The sequence below is a fragment of the Neofelis nebulosa genome, chromosome 14, assembly GCF_028018385.1.
Source record: "Neofelis nebulosa isolate mNeoNeb1 chromosome 14, mNeoNeb1.pri, whole genome shotgun sequence".
NCBI lineage: Eukaryota > Metazoa > Chordata > Mammalia > Carnivora > Felidae > Neofelis > Neofelis nebulosa.
This window is the reverse complement of record NC_080795.1, coordinates 24,885,658-24,896,180: the sequence shown is the minus strand read 5'-3', so window position 1 is coordinate 24,896,180 and position 10,523 is coordinate 24,885,658. Positions and strand designations below refer to the sequence as shown.

General features: G+C 41.6%; 1 protein-coding gene across 1 annotated transcript in view; it reads right to left on the bottom strand.

The window, feature by feature from the left end:
• Positions 1-8,228, bottom strand: part of HNF4G (hepatocyte nuclear factor 4 gamma) — a 127,320-nt gene extending 119,092 nt beyond the window's left edge. Inside the window, exon 1 of the mRNA XM_058699893.1 lies at positions 7,918-8,228. The gene's annotated coding sequence lies outside the window, so the exon portion shown is untranslated. The remainder of the gene's footprint in view (positions 1-7,917) is intronic.
• Between the last annotated feature and the right edge of the window lie 2,295 nt (positions 8,229-10,523).

The following is a 10,523-nucleotide window of genomic DNA, read 5'->3' as shown; positions in this document are numbered from 1 at the left end:
TAGCAAACAAATAAACAAGAATTGAGAGATGCAACAGAATGAATGAATCTTAAAAGAATTATGCTGAGTTAAAGAAGTCAGACACAAAAGAATACTGTGTGATCCCATGGATATAAAATTCTAGAAAATGCAAACTAATTTGCAAGGGCAGAAAGTAGATCAGTAGTTATCTGAGGTAGGAGCGGGAGGTAGGGTTTATAAAGGACCCTGAAAAAACCTTTCAGGTGTTGGCTACATTCACTACCTTTATTGTGATTGCTTCACTGGTATATACATATGTCAAAACTTTTTAAATTGTTCACTTTAAATATATGCAGCTTATTATATGTCAATTGTACCTCATATATCTGGTTTTTTTAAAGGAATAAATAAGCTGATACATACAACATGACAGAATCTCAAAATTATTATGCTAAATGAAAAAAAGCAGGACACAAAAGGCTATACACTACTACACTATTTTACTTTTTTATTATTTTTAATTTTTTTTTTATTTGAGGTGGGGGGGCACGAGCGGTAGAGGGAGAGAGAGAGAGAATCTTAAGCACACTCCATACTCAGTGTAGAGCCCAACCCAGGGCTCAATCCCACGACCCTGGGATCATGACCTGAGTAGAAATCAAGAGTTGGACACTCAACTGACTGGGCCACCCAGGTGCCCCTACACTATTCTATTTATATATTATTCTGGAAAAGGCAACACTGGAGATAGAAATTACATCATTGGTTGCTGTGGAGAGATGGAAGGGGCTGTCTGCTAAAGGGCTTGAGGGAATTTGGGGTAAAGTGGGTACAGAAATGTTCTACATCTGCATTGTGGTAGTGGTTGCACGATTGCATACATCGGTCAAAACTCACTGAAAAGGATGGATTTTACTCAATGGAAGTTCTATCTCAATATAATTATCTCAATGTAATTATATCTCAATATCAATAGATTATATCCCTCTTAACTTAAAGATAAAGGATTACTATGTCATCTCTTGTGCAACCTACTCCAGGAAAAGTTAGTGGGCTTTCTGATAGGTTTCTGTAATCCTTCTCCAGTACTCTATATTTGCACTTATCACAGTAATAGTGTTTTTATTCATATCCCCAACAAGACATGAAAAACTTAGGAGAGAATCATTTCCAGTCATTGCTTAATCCCCAATAGAGAATATAGTGCTGAAAAATCAGGTTTCTAACAAAAATTTTAATTCTATTCTTGGTATTTCAACTTCCTCCTCCCTTACAGTTATTTCATTCAGTGAGTACATACTCATTAAGCTTTAGCTAAATGCCCAACTAAAGAAGTGGGCAAGAGCAATACGGTTCCTGCCCTCAGAGGCCCAACAATTGGTCTGGAAGAATGATCATCAAATATCCAAACACGATGTGTGATAAAGTTGGTAAGCATCATGTCAGGGAGGGAGCAAGATCCAAGGAAGTTGATGTATTGGATCAGGAGTCAGGAAAGAATTTGAAGGTGTTTTTTTAAGCACCGATCTACAAGATAAGTGGAACCTGGCTAAAATGCTGAGGGAAAAATGATGGTGATGGTGGCTAAGAGTGCCAAAGAATAGAAGCAGCACCCTGAAGGCACAGAGCATGGTACATTTGAGGAACTAAGACATCTATTCCAGCCGAAGGAAAGTAAGGGATCTCAAGAAAAGAGAAGTGAAGTTTTAATTGCAAATCATGGACCAAGTCACATAGCACTTCATGCTAAGGGCATTAAGAAGTTAACAGATTGTTTTAAATGAAGGGAAACACGGGGCGTCGGAGTGGATCAGTCACCTGAGCTTCCGACTTCAACTTCGGCTCAGGTCATGATCTCACAGTTAGTGACTGAGCCCCGCATCAGGCTCTGTGCTGACAGCTCAGAGTCTGGAGCCTGCTTTGGATTCTGTGTCTCCCTCTCTCTCTGCCTCTCCTCTGCTCGTTTCTCTCTCTCTCTCTCTCTCTGTCTGTCTCTCTCTCTCAAAAATGAATGAATGTTAAAAGAATTTTAAATGAAAGGAAAACACAAAACAAAATAAAACAATGATCCAATCGGTATTCTCTACATCTGTCTAACTGCTACTTGGGAAACTGACTGGAAGCTGGTAAGACTAGGAAGGGAAAATGGTTGTGCAAAAATTCAGGTTAGAAATAATCATTATTTTGCTGAAAATTAGCCTAACGTAGGGAGACAGTCCTCTCCGTAAGTACCTAACAATCTGACTCAAATGCTTCCAGTCAATCTTAAGGGAAAAAAAAAAAAAAAAAGAGGGTGAACTTTAATAATCCAACCTACTTACATACTTTTGATGGCCCTTCAATGCCTAGAGGACAGAGCCCAACTCTTTGGCACCCAGTCACAATCTGGCCTGTGTGCCTTCTTCACGTCATCCCTGCTATACCACCTGCTCCAACTGTAATCTCCTCTGTCCCAAACACCTTTCTGATTCTTCCCTACTCAACAACTTCTAACCAGAGAATCATTAACTCCTCTCCAGGTTGGTCAGGCTAAATGTATCCTTTGTGTTTCCATTTTCCATGGTACTTCTACCCATTATACTAATGGAATAGTTGTCACCTTACATTATTGATGATTCTATGTATTTGTCTTCCAAGCAGATTATTTGTGTTTGAGGGCAGGGACACTACTTTATTTATATTTGTATTCCAGGCACCTAGTATGGTGTGTATAACTTAATGCCTGCTAAATTAACATATATCAACTTCATGTGCAACCTATAGCCACAATGTCTGAAACAAGAAAATGCAAAACAAACAAACAAATAGTGGGACAGATGTCATAATCTTAAGTATGCTAAGAGCATGAGAAAAACACAACACAGTATGTGAACCTAGAGGAACAATACTCAAAGATTCAAAATATTAAAAATTACTAAGTTACTGGGCCCAGATGATGTTATTAGCTAATACTTTTAAATGAGAGGAGGACATGGGGCGCCTGGGTGGCTCAGTCGGTTGAGCGTCCGACTTCGGCTCAGGTCATGACCTCACAGTTTGTGAGTTTGAGCCCCGCATCAGGCTCTGTGCTAACCGCTTGCTCTGACACTGGAGCCTACTTCAGATTCTGTGTCTCCTTCTCTCTCTGCCCCTCCCCTGCTCACGCTTTGTCTCACTCTGTTTCTCAAAAATAAATCAATGTAAAAAAAATTTTTTAAAAATTAAAAAAAAAATAAATGAGATGAGGACACAATGCCTAGATGCTTATGTTGACTTTTTGCTATCATATATAACTGTGATTCTGCTATACTGAAATAGAGTATAGAGAAAGTATCAAACTTTCAAAAAATGAAATGCTTGGTATAAATAATACAAGAATTAATACCCATATACTTTGAGAGTAACGACTATTCTCATGTTACAACTTTTTAAACTCAGGCACAGAAACATTAAGTAACTTACTCAGGGATACAAAGCTGGCAGAGAGCAAAACAGATTTGCACACAGATCTTAATGATCCAAACTCCATGCTCTAATCACTGAACATACTCAGGGCAATCCCTGTACCCTGTTTAGCTAAAAGCACCATGAAGTCAGGAACTATGTCTATCTTACTCATCATTGTATCTCTGAGGCCTATTAGAGGGCTTACCCAGGTCTCTAGGGCTCTATAAACTCTTGAAGACATACGTAATTTGTTTGTGTATGCAAATAGAATTTCTCTAGAGAGAAGGTCAATAAAAACAGGTGACACTTATTAACAACTTACTGTAAATCAAGTAGTGTTTTAGATGCATTATCTCATTCTATGAAAACAACAGCAGCAACACAGAATACATAGTGGGTACTTAATGTATGCCAAATCATTGTTCTAAATGTTTTCATGTATTAACATATATAATCAGTATACCAATTCTATAAGATAGGTATTATAATCCCATACACTTCAAAAATGAAAAAAGATGGACTTGCCCAAGTCCCCTCCTCCCTCCTCCCCTATTAGTAAATGGTAGGGCAGGGATAAAAACCTCTCTACATGAAACAAAGCCTTCTTTCTTGGCTTATATGCCGTGAGTTGGTCATCCTCAAAGACCTTCATGTCCATCAAAATGTTAAGAAAAATCACAAAAAAAGAAAAAGACAATGAACTCCTTATGCATTTTCCAGAAAACCATCTTGATAAAACCAATGGTTTTCATGGCAACACAACATCAGAGGCTATGAGCTAACTCTCCCATGCAGAGATCATACTGTGCCATTATGTATTAAATACAAGTTAAGAAGTATAGGCAATAGGGCAGATCTGTTCTTGAAGGTGTATCCATAATGAATGGGCACAACAGTATTGAGTTACAAAGGCACTTAGTTTCACAAGCACATCTGTATACATAAAGCTCCCAATACATCAGGAGGAGGGTTTCTGTGAGCCCTTACAGACTTGTGACTCAGAAAAGTACCTTCCCTAGGTAACACTCAGATGAAAGCAAAGGAACATAGTTTGGCCTGCAGGGTGGGATCAAAGTTTCAGTGCTCACGTCCCCTTCAGTTGGTCATCCCTGTGCAGTGAGCAACCCGATGACCCCGTAGAGCAGCCATTGTTACTCTCATGGCCTAGAGCCATGGAGACTGGATTTGAATCCCCAGTTTTACCACCTGGACATGTGTAACTTTAGTGGAGTTTTTAAATGTCTCTGTGCTTCATTTTTCCCATTTAAAAATGGGGACAATATTAGTATGAACTACAGAAATTTGTTTAAAGAATATACGAGAAAGAAAAAAAATGCATATAAATAGAATAGTTTATAGCACATACTAAGAATTCAGTATTAACTAAATATGTATATTACACATACATATAAGTATATATTATATATATATTTGATATTCCTAAACAAGTTGTCCAGCTGTAAGAGTAAGCCATTTTTGAAACACTCCTTGTGTCTGTATATGAGCTGATCAATATTAGCAGGTGATAGTTCCTATGTGGAGAGCGAACAGAACGGATTCTACCTGAAGGTATCATTGCACATCTGGTTATTTTGTTTGCATCTATAGCTTAAGGATCTAAAGCTATGATATCTCGTCTAAAATTGAGCTTTCATTCCCAGGAGTGTGAAACCTCTTTAACGAAGGTGGCAAACATGTAAGTCAAGAGCCAAAAATCCCAACAGCAACTACAAGGCACACCAGAGCCACATGTTTGTGACCCAGGAATTCTCACTTACCATGTATCAGCATCTCTAGCCATTTAGTAAATGGAAAGATAGTAGCGAATGCAGTGGTATCATTTACAAGCTCAAAATGAGATGGTATTTTGAAATGCAGTCAAGTCCTTTTCTACTTTCTTATATTTTTAAAACAAAATTCTCAAGCTCTCCAAGTCAGATGTTCCAAGACTGGTTTATATAATTTCCAAATTATAAAACTCCAACAAGGAGAAATCAATTTTTCTATCAGATTGGCAGCATTTTAAACACACCGATATTATTCAGTGTTGGCAAGAGCACAGCAAATACGCTGTGGGTACTTAAGAAGTTTCCTTGCAATATCTATTGAATTTGAAGTGAACATCCCCCTAGAGCCAGCAATTCTCTTCTCAGAATAAATCTTCTGCAGTACCCTTGCAAAGATAATGTACACAGACATTCACTGCATCACTATTTGTAAGATCAAGGTTTCAGTCCTCACTTCCCCCTTAGCTGGTCACCTCTGTGCAGTGAACAACCCTACAACCAAGTGAATATTCTGGGATATGGTGGCTGGCTACACTGGGTTGATACATTAAGAAAAGAAGAATCTTCATATATTGACAGAGAAATATTTGATAAATATTAACTGAAAAATAAACTTCAAAACACTGGTATGATATTGATATGAGCCATTAGCCAATCTTTTGCAATAATGAAAGAAAAATTCCTGTGGTCACACACATGAAGGGACACAAACCCAACTATCAATGGCAGTTACACATATGAAGTGGAATAGGGAAGGGGGTTCACTTTATATTTTACTATAATATTCATGTTGCTTTATAAGCAAGTACTATTTTCAGAATTCACAGAAATAACAAAAAATTTCAAAGAAATGGGGCACTCAAAACCAAAATTATTTGCATGAGGGTATTAAAAAAAAAAAAGCTTAGCAATCCCCCCAAAATTTGCACTGTCCCATATGCTTAGATAACAACTACAGAGTAAAAGGCTTAAAAGATCTTAATAGACCCATATAGTACTTTAAGCATTGTACTACCCTCCTAAAGCATGTTGAGAAAAATTACATATTTGTAGGCCCATAAATGGAGCTTAGGAGAAATGGAAGGAGAACAATGGCTCTCAATTTCCATTCCAGTTTTTTTTTTTTTTTTAAAGTAATCTTTACACCCAATGAGGGGATGGAACTCAGGACCCTCAAGACCAAGAGTCACATGCTCCACCAACAGAGCCAGCCAAGAACCCCTCTTCTCCACTTTGAAAAGAGAAAACGGAGTAGTTTAGCAACACTCACACCTCTGTCTCCTCTTCCCCCAGGGAGGAGCCAACCCTACTGGGCCACTGACTTCAACACACAATAATATATCAGGTGGCTTGATGATGTGTCCACAAAAGAGGAAAAACAGAGAAAGGTGTGGTGAGAGGGTGGGAACTGTGGGATTATTATGTAAAAGTAGGGATAGCAGAGAGGAAGAATATTTTAATGAGGAGTAAATGTCTGTGAAGAGGGAGAAGATACAGATAAAACGGATGGAAAAGTGGGAAAAGGAACAGAACAAAACCAGGAAATGTTGCTATCTATGAGGTGGTAAGCTTTCAGGACAACCCTTTAGGTTTAGAGCTTCTGTATTCTGTGCTCTCCAGCCCTTGTTGTCAAATGAAAGTTTACTGAAGACTGCAGGTTGGAGAGGGGTCCTTGGACTTTTTTGAGCAAGCCTTAGTAACCGGCGGTATGAAGCACATACTATATTCAATTCAAAGATCACATCACGTGCTGGCTTATTCTCCTTAGACACGGAAACACTCAAATGGCGCAGTGTTCAAACAAGCTTGCAAGGCATCTCTGCCCAAAGGAAGCAAAATTGGTTTAGATAGAATTTTATATATTCATGTACATATATAGTTATACCTATCTATAGTTATAGATAGATATTAACTACAACTATTGATATATATTACAGATAACTATAACTATAGATCTATAGATTATCTATAGTTATATCTATAGATCTATAGATTATCTATAGTTATATCTATAGATCTATAGATTATCTATAGTTATATCTATAGATCTATAGGTTATCTATAGTTATATCTATAGATCTATAGGTTATCTATAGTTAGATCTATAGATCTATAGATTATCTATAGTTAGATCTATAGTTATAGATACAACTATATATGTATGTTTCCCATATAATCTCCCAGCAGCCTCACCGGAAGATGCCCACTCCCAAAACGTCTCTATGGGAGAACTGAGTAAGACTGGAGCAAGGCGTTGGGATGATGCTCCAGGACCAAGCACCTCCCCACAAACCTCAGGGGCCCGTAGATATCCATTTGCCCTGGCCTTGCCCCAGGCCAAGGTGGGGGGGGGGGGGGGGAACAAAAACAAAACTCCACCGAAGCCCCCCGGAGCCCTGGCAACCATGTGACCCGCCGACGACACCAAAGCTTTGTCTCCCAAACAAATCCAACTTTTCTTTTACTTTTTCTGGGTGAGCGGCTTGCGCGTGCCCCCCACCGCCTCTCCTGCAACCCTTTCTTCTTCCCTCCACCGCAGGCTGGGGGAGGCCTCGAGGTATCTCCTTTCATCCCTGCCTGGCGTAGGAATCCCAAGGCTCAGCCGCTCGCGGGCGGGCGGGTGGGCGGGCGCCCCTCCTTCAGCAGCCCAAGGGGCCCCGAGACTCCTCCCGCCCGACACCGGCCGGGGGCGGTGGACTCGGGCTCGGCCCCCGGCGCGCGCGGCGCGGGCAGAGAAACTTACCTGCGCGGAGGCGCTCCCGGAGCTCCCGCGTCGCAGTCAGCTGCGCCGCAGCCGCCGCATCTCCCGGCGGCACGTTCCCCCCACCCACCCCAGCAGCGGCGTCCCGTGCCGCACTTTTCCGAGCCTGGGAAGTTGGCTGAAAGCGCGGAGGTGGGAGGTGGGGGTGGGGCTGGGGGGAGCTGGGAGAGGAGGCTTAAGGATTTTGTGGTTTGTTTGTTTGTTTGTTTGTCTTGATCTCTAGCAAAGACTTTTGACCGTATGCTGAAGGATATTAGTTTTGCTCAATGGCGACAAGGCAGCGGCCTCTCACCGAACGATCGATTTACTAAACAAACTGAAACGTGGGTGGGGATGTTAAACAGTAACCAGCAGCCTCAATGAAAACTGAAAGCGGCGAGGCCGCCACCGCCTCGGCGCGCGCATTTCCCTGTTCCCAAGGCCCCTGGGTGACCGGCGGGCGGGCCAGCAAGCCCCGAACCCCGGCCTCCCGTTGACCGTAGTGGCTCACCGGGGCCTCCCCGAGGCCGCCCGGAGGTAACTGCCACACGCCACATGCCTAAATTCCCACCATCAGGGTGAGGCCCTCCAACGCTTGACCGTTTGGAGTCCTCGCCAGCCTCCCGCACTGGAGGAGCCCCACCAGCTTCCGCGCCCGGCCGGCACCGCGGGCACCGTCCTCTCCCGGTCACGCCTAGTCTAGGGCGGTGTCAACCTTGAGGCAGTGCGTTTGGACCGACGTTGGTGGAGAAAGCCTGCTGACCCCAGAATGCAGATATAATTCTGAGCCAATGAGGTCCAGAAAAGGGCCGGAAGTATTATTGAAGGGAACTGAATAGGTTCCTAGGGACAGCACTGCGGCCACACCACTAGGGGAAGCCGCAACCATTTCATTAATCTGCACCTTGGCCGCTGGGGTTAACTTCTGCCCAGATGGTTGTGGCCACCTTGCTCAGCAAGAGTTATGGGAAGAGGTGGGAGACTAGTTTCCCCTTCCCCTGCCTACCCAGCCACCTGTGGATTCAGTCATTAAGTACCTCTTTACATATGTATCTGATGGAAAGCTTTCTTTCTCCCTCTCAAACCCTAGGCGTCTTCTCAAGCTTTAGACTTCACGAAGTGATGCTCAGACCCTTTCGGCACTTGCTGGTCATCTGGGTCAGGCTTTTGTTCACTAGGCAATATAGCCCAAAAGCTGTGGCTTTAAAAAACATCTCAACAATTTAACTTGGTGGTTTCGGGAATGAATGACTTCAGGTCAAACAAGTAATTATCCTCATGAGATAAATAGTTACTTAATCCGTAAGGTTTTTCTTTTCCGACCAGGGGGTTGGCGGTTATTTTAAGACTGTAATAACAATGCCAAGGAGATCAAAGAGCTAGGTATTTTTTCTTTTTCTTTTTAGATCGGGCTTACAAAACTTTCTCAGTTTCCTCCTTCAGAATCTCTTGCTCAAAGGCTCTTTTAAAAACAAGTCGTTGGTTGTTTTAGAAACCAGAACAAAGGAGAGAAATCATATACTATTTTCTTTAAATCGACCCTCTTGAGCAAAACACATTCTTTGGGTCCTTGTTGCCCACGCGGTGTGCAAACCGAGTCACCAAAGCGGCCTCTGTCCACGTGGGCTCCAGGAAACCGTCCAGAGACAGTTGAGGCAGAAGGGTAACAATTAACGGCTTATGCTTATTACACAAGTCTTTCATAGGTGTGCTGTTTAAAGATCACCTGTGGACATTCTCCTTAAAACTATTCCCAGATCCTTAGTGAATATTGTCATATCATTTGTGAAAACATAAATATAGTTCCCACAAAACGCTAACAGTCTGAAGACAAATTCTCCGTCCCCATTCACGGAAGCTTTAATGCTTACCTGACATCCCATCCGGTATTCCCAGCAGAGAAGCCATATTTTAGTTCAAGAGTCTCTGTTTACTTTATTACTAACAATCCGTGATGTGAATGGGTTCGGTTTGGGGTGATCAATTCATCATCGATGTGTAGTAGATTCACTGATCTACCAGGAAATGATCATCACCATGTTCTGTGTTCACAGTTATTTTGACACAACATGTAGAACCTTTGCCAGAGAATTTTGTCACAAGGATTTTGACTAGCGGTGAGAGAAATGACAGTGCAATTAAAGAAGTATAAACTCTGTTAAGAGTTAGTTATCATTTAAAGGAAGCACTGCATTTGTTTAATTTAGAAAAATCTCCAAGAGTTTCTGTAGCACGGCCAAACCTCCCTCGCCCACTGCAAGAAGGGGGTGGCTTCAGATGACTAAACAAACAAACAAACAAACAAACAAACAAAAAAGGACCTTAAGAGCTAAAGGAAGGTAGGAGAAGTTGGTTCAGCAGTCTTTACTAGAACAGCCAATGCCAACTGACAAAACTTTAGAGCATCACTTATATTGTCCCTGAAACTAATTTACTACAAGTTTTCATGGCATGGGTTTATGATGCTGAAAATGAAAAATGTGTTCTACAGAGAGTTGTCCCTGATGCATTGAGGAGGGTGTGGGAGGAACACAATGATAAAGAAGAGAGAAAGATAAATGTTAAGGGAAGGGTTCTCAGAAGACAAAGTTCTGTTTCAATATTTAGCG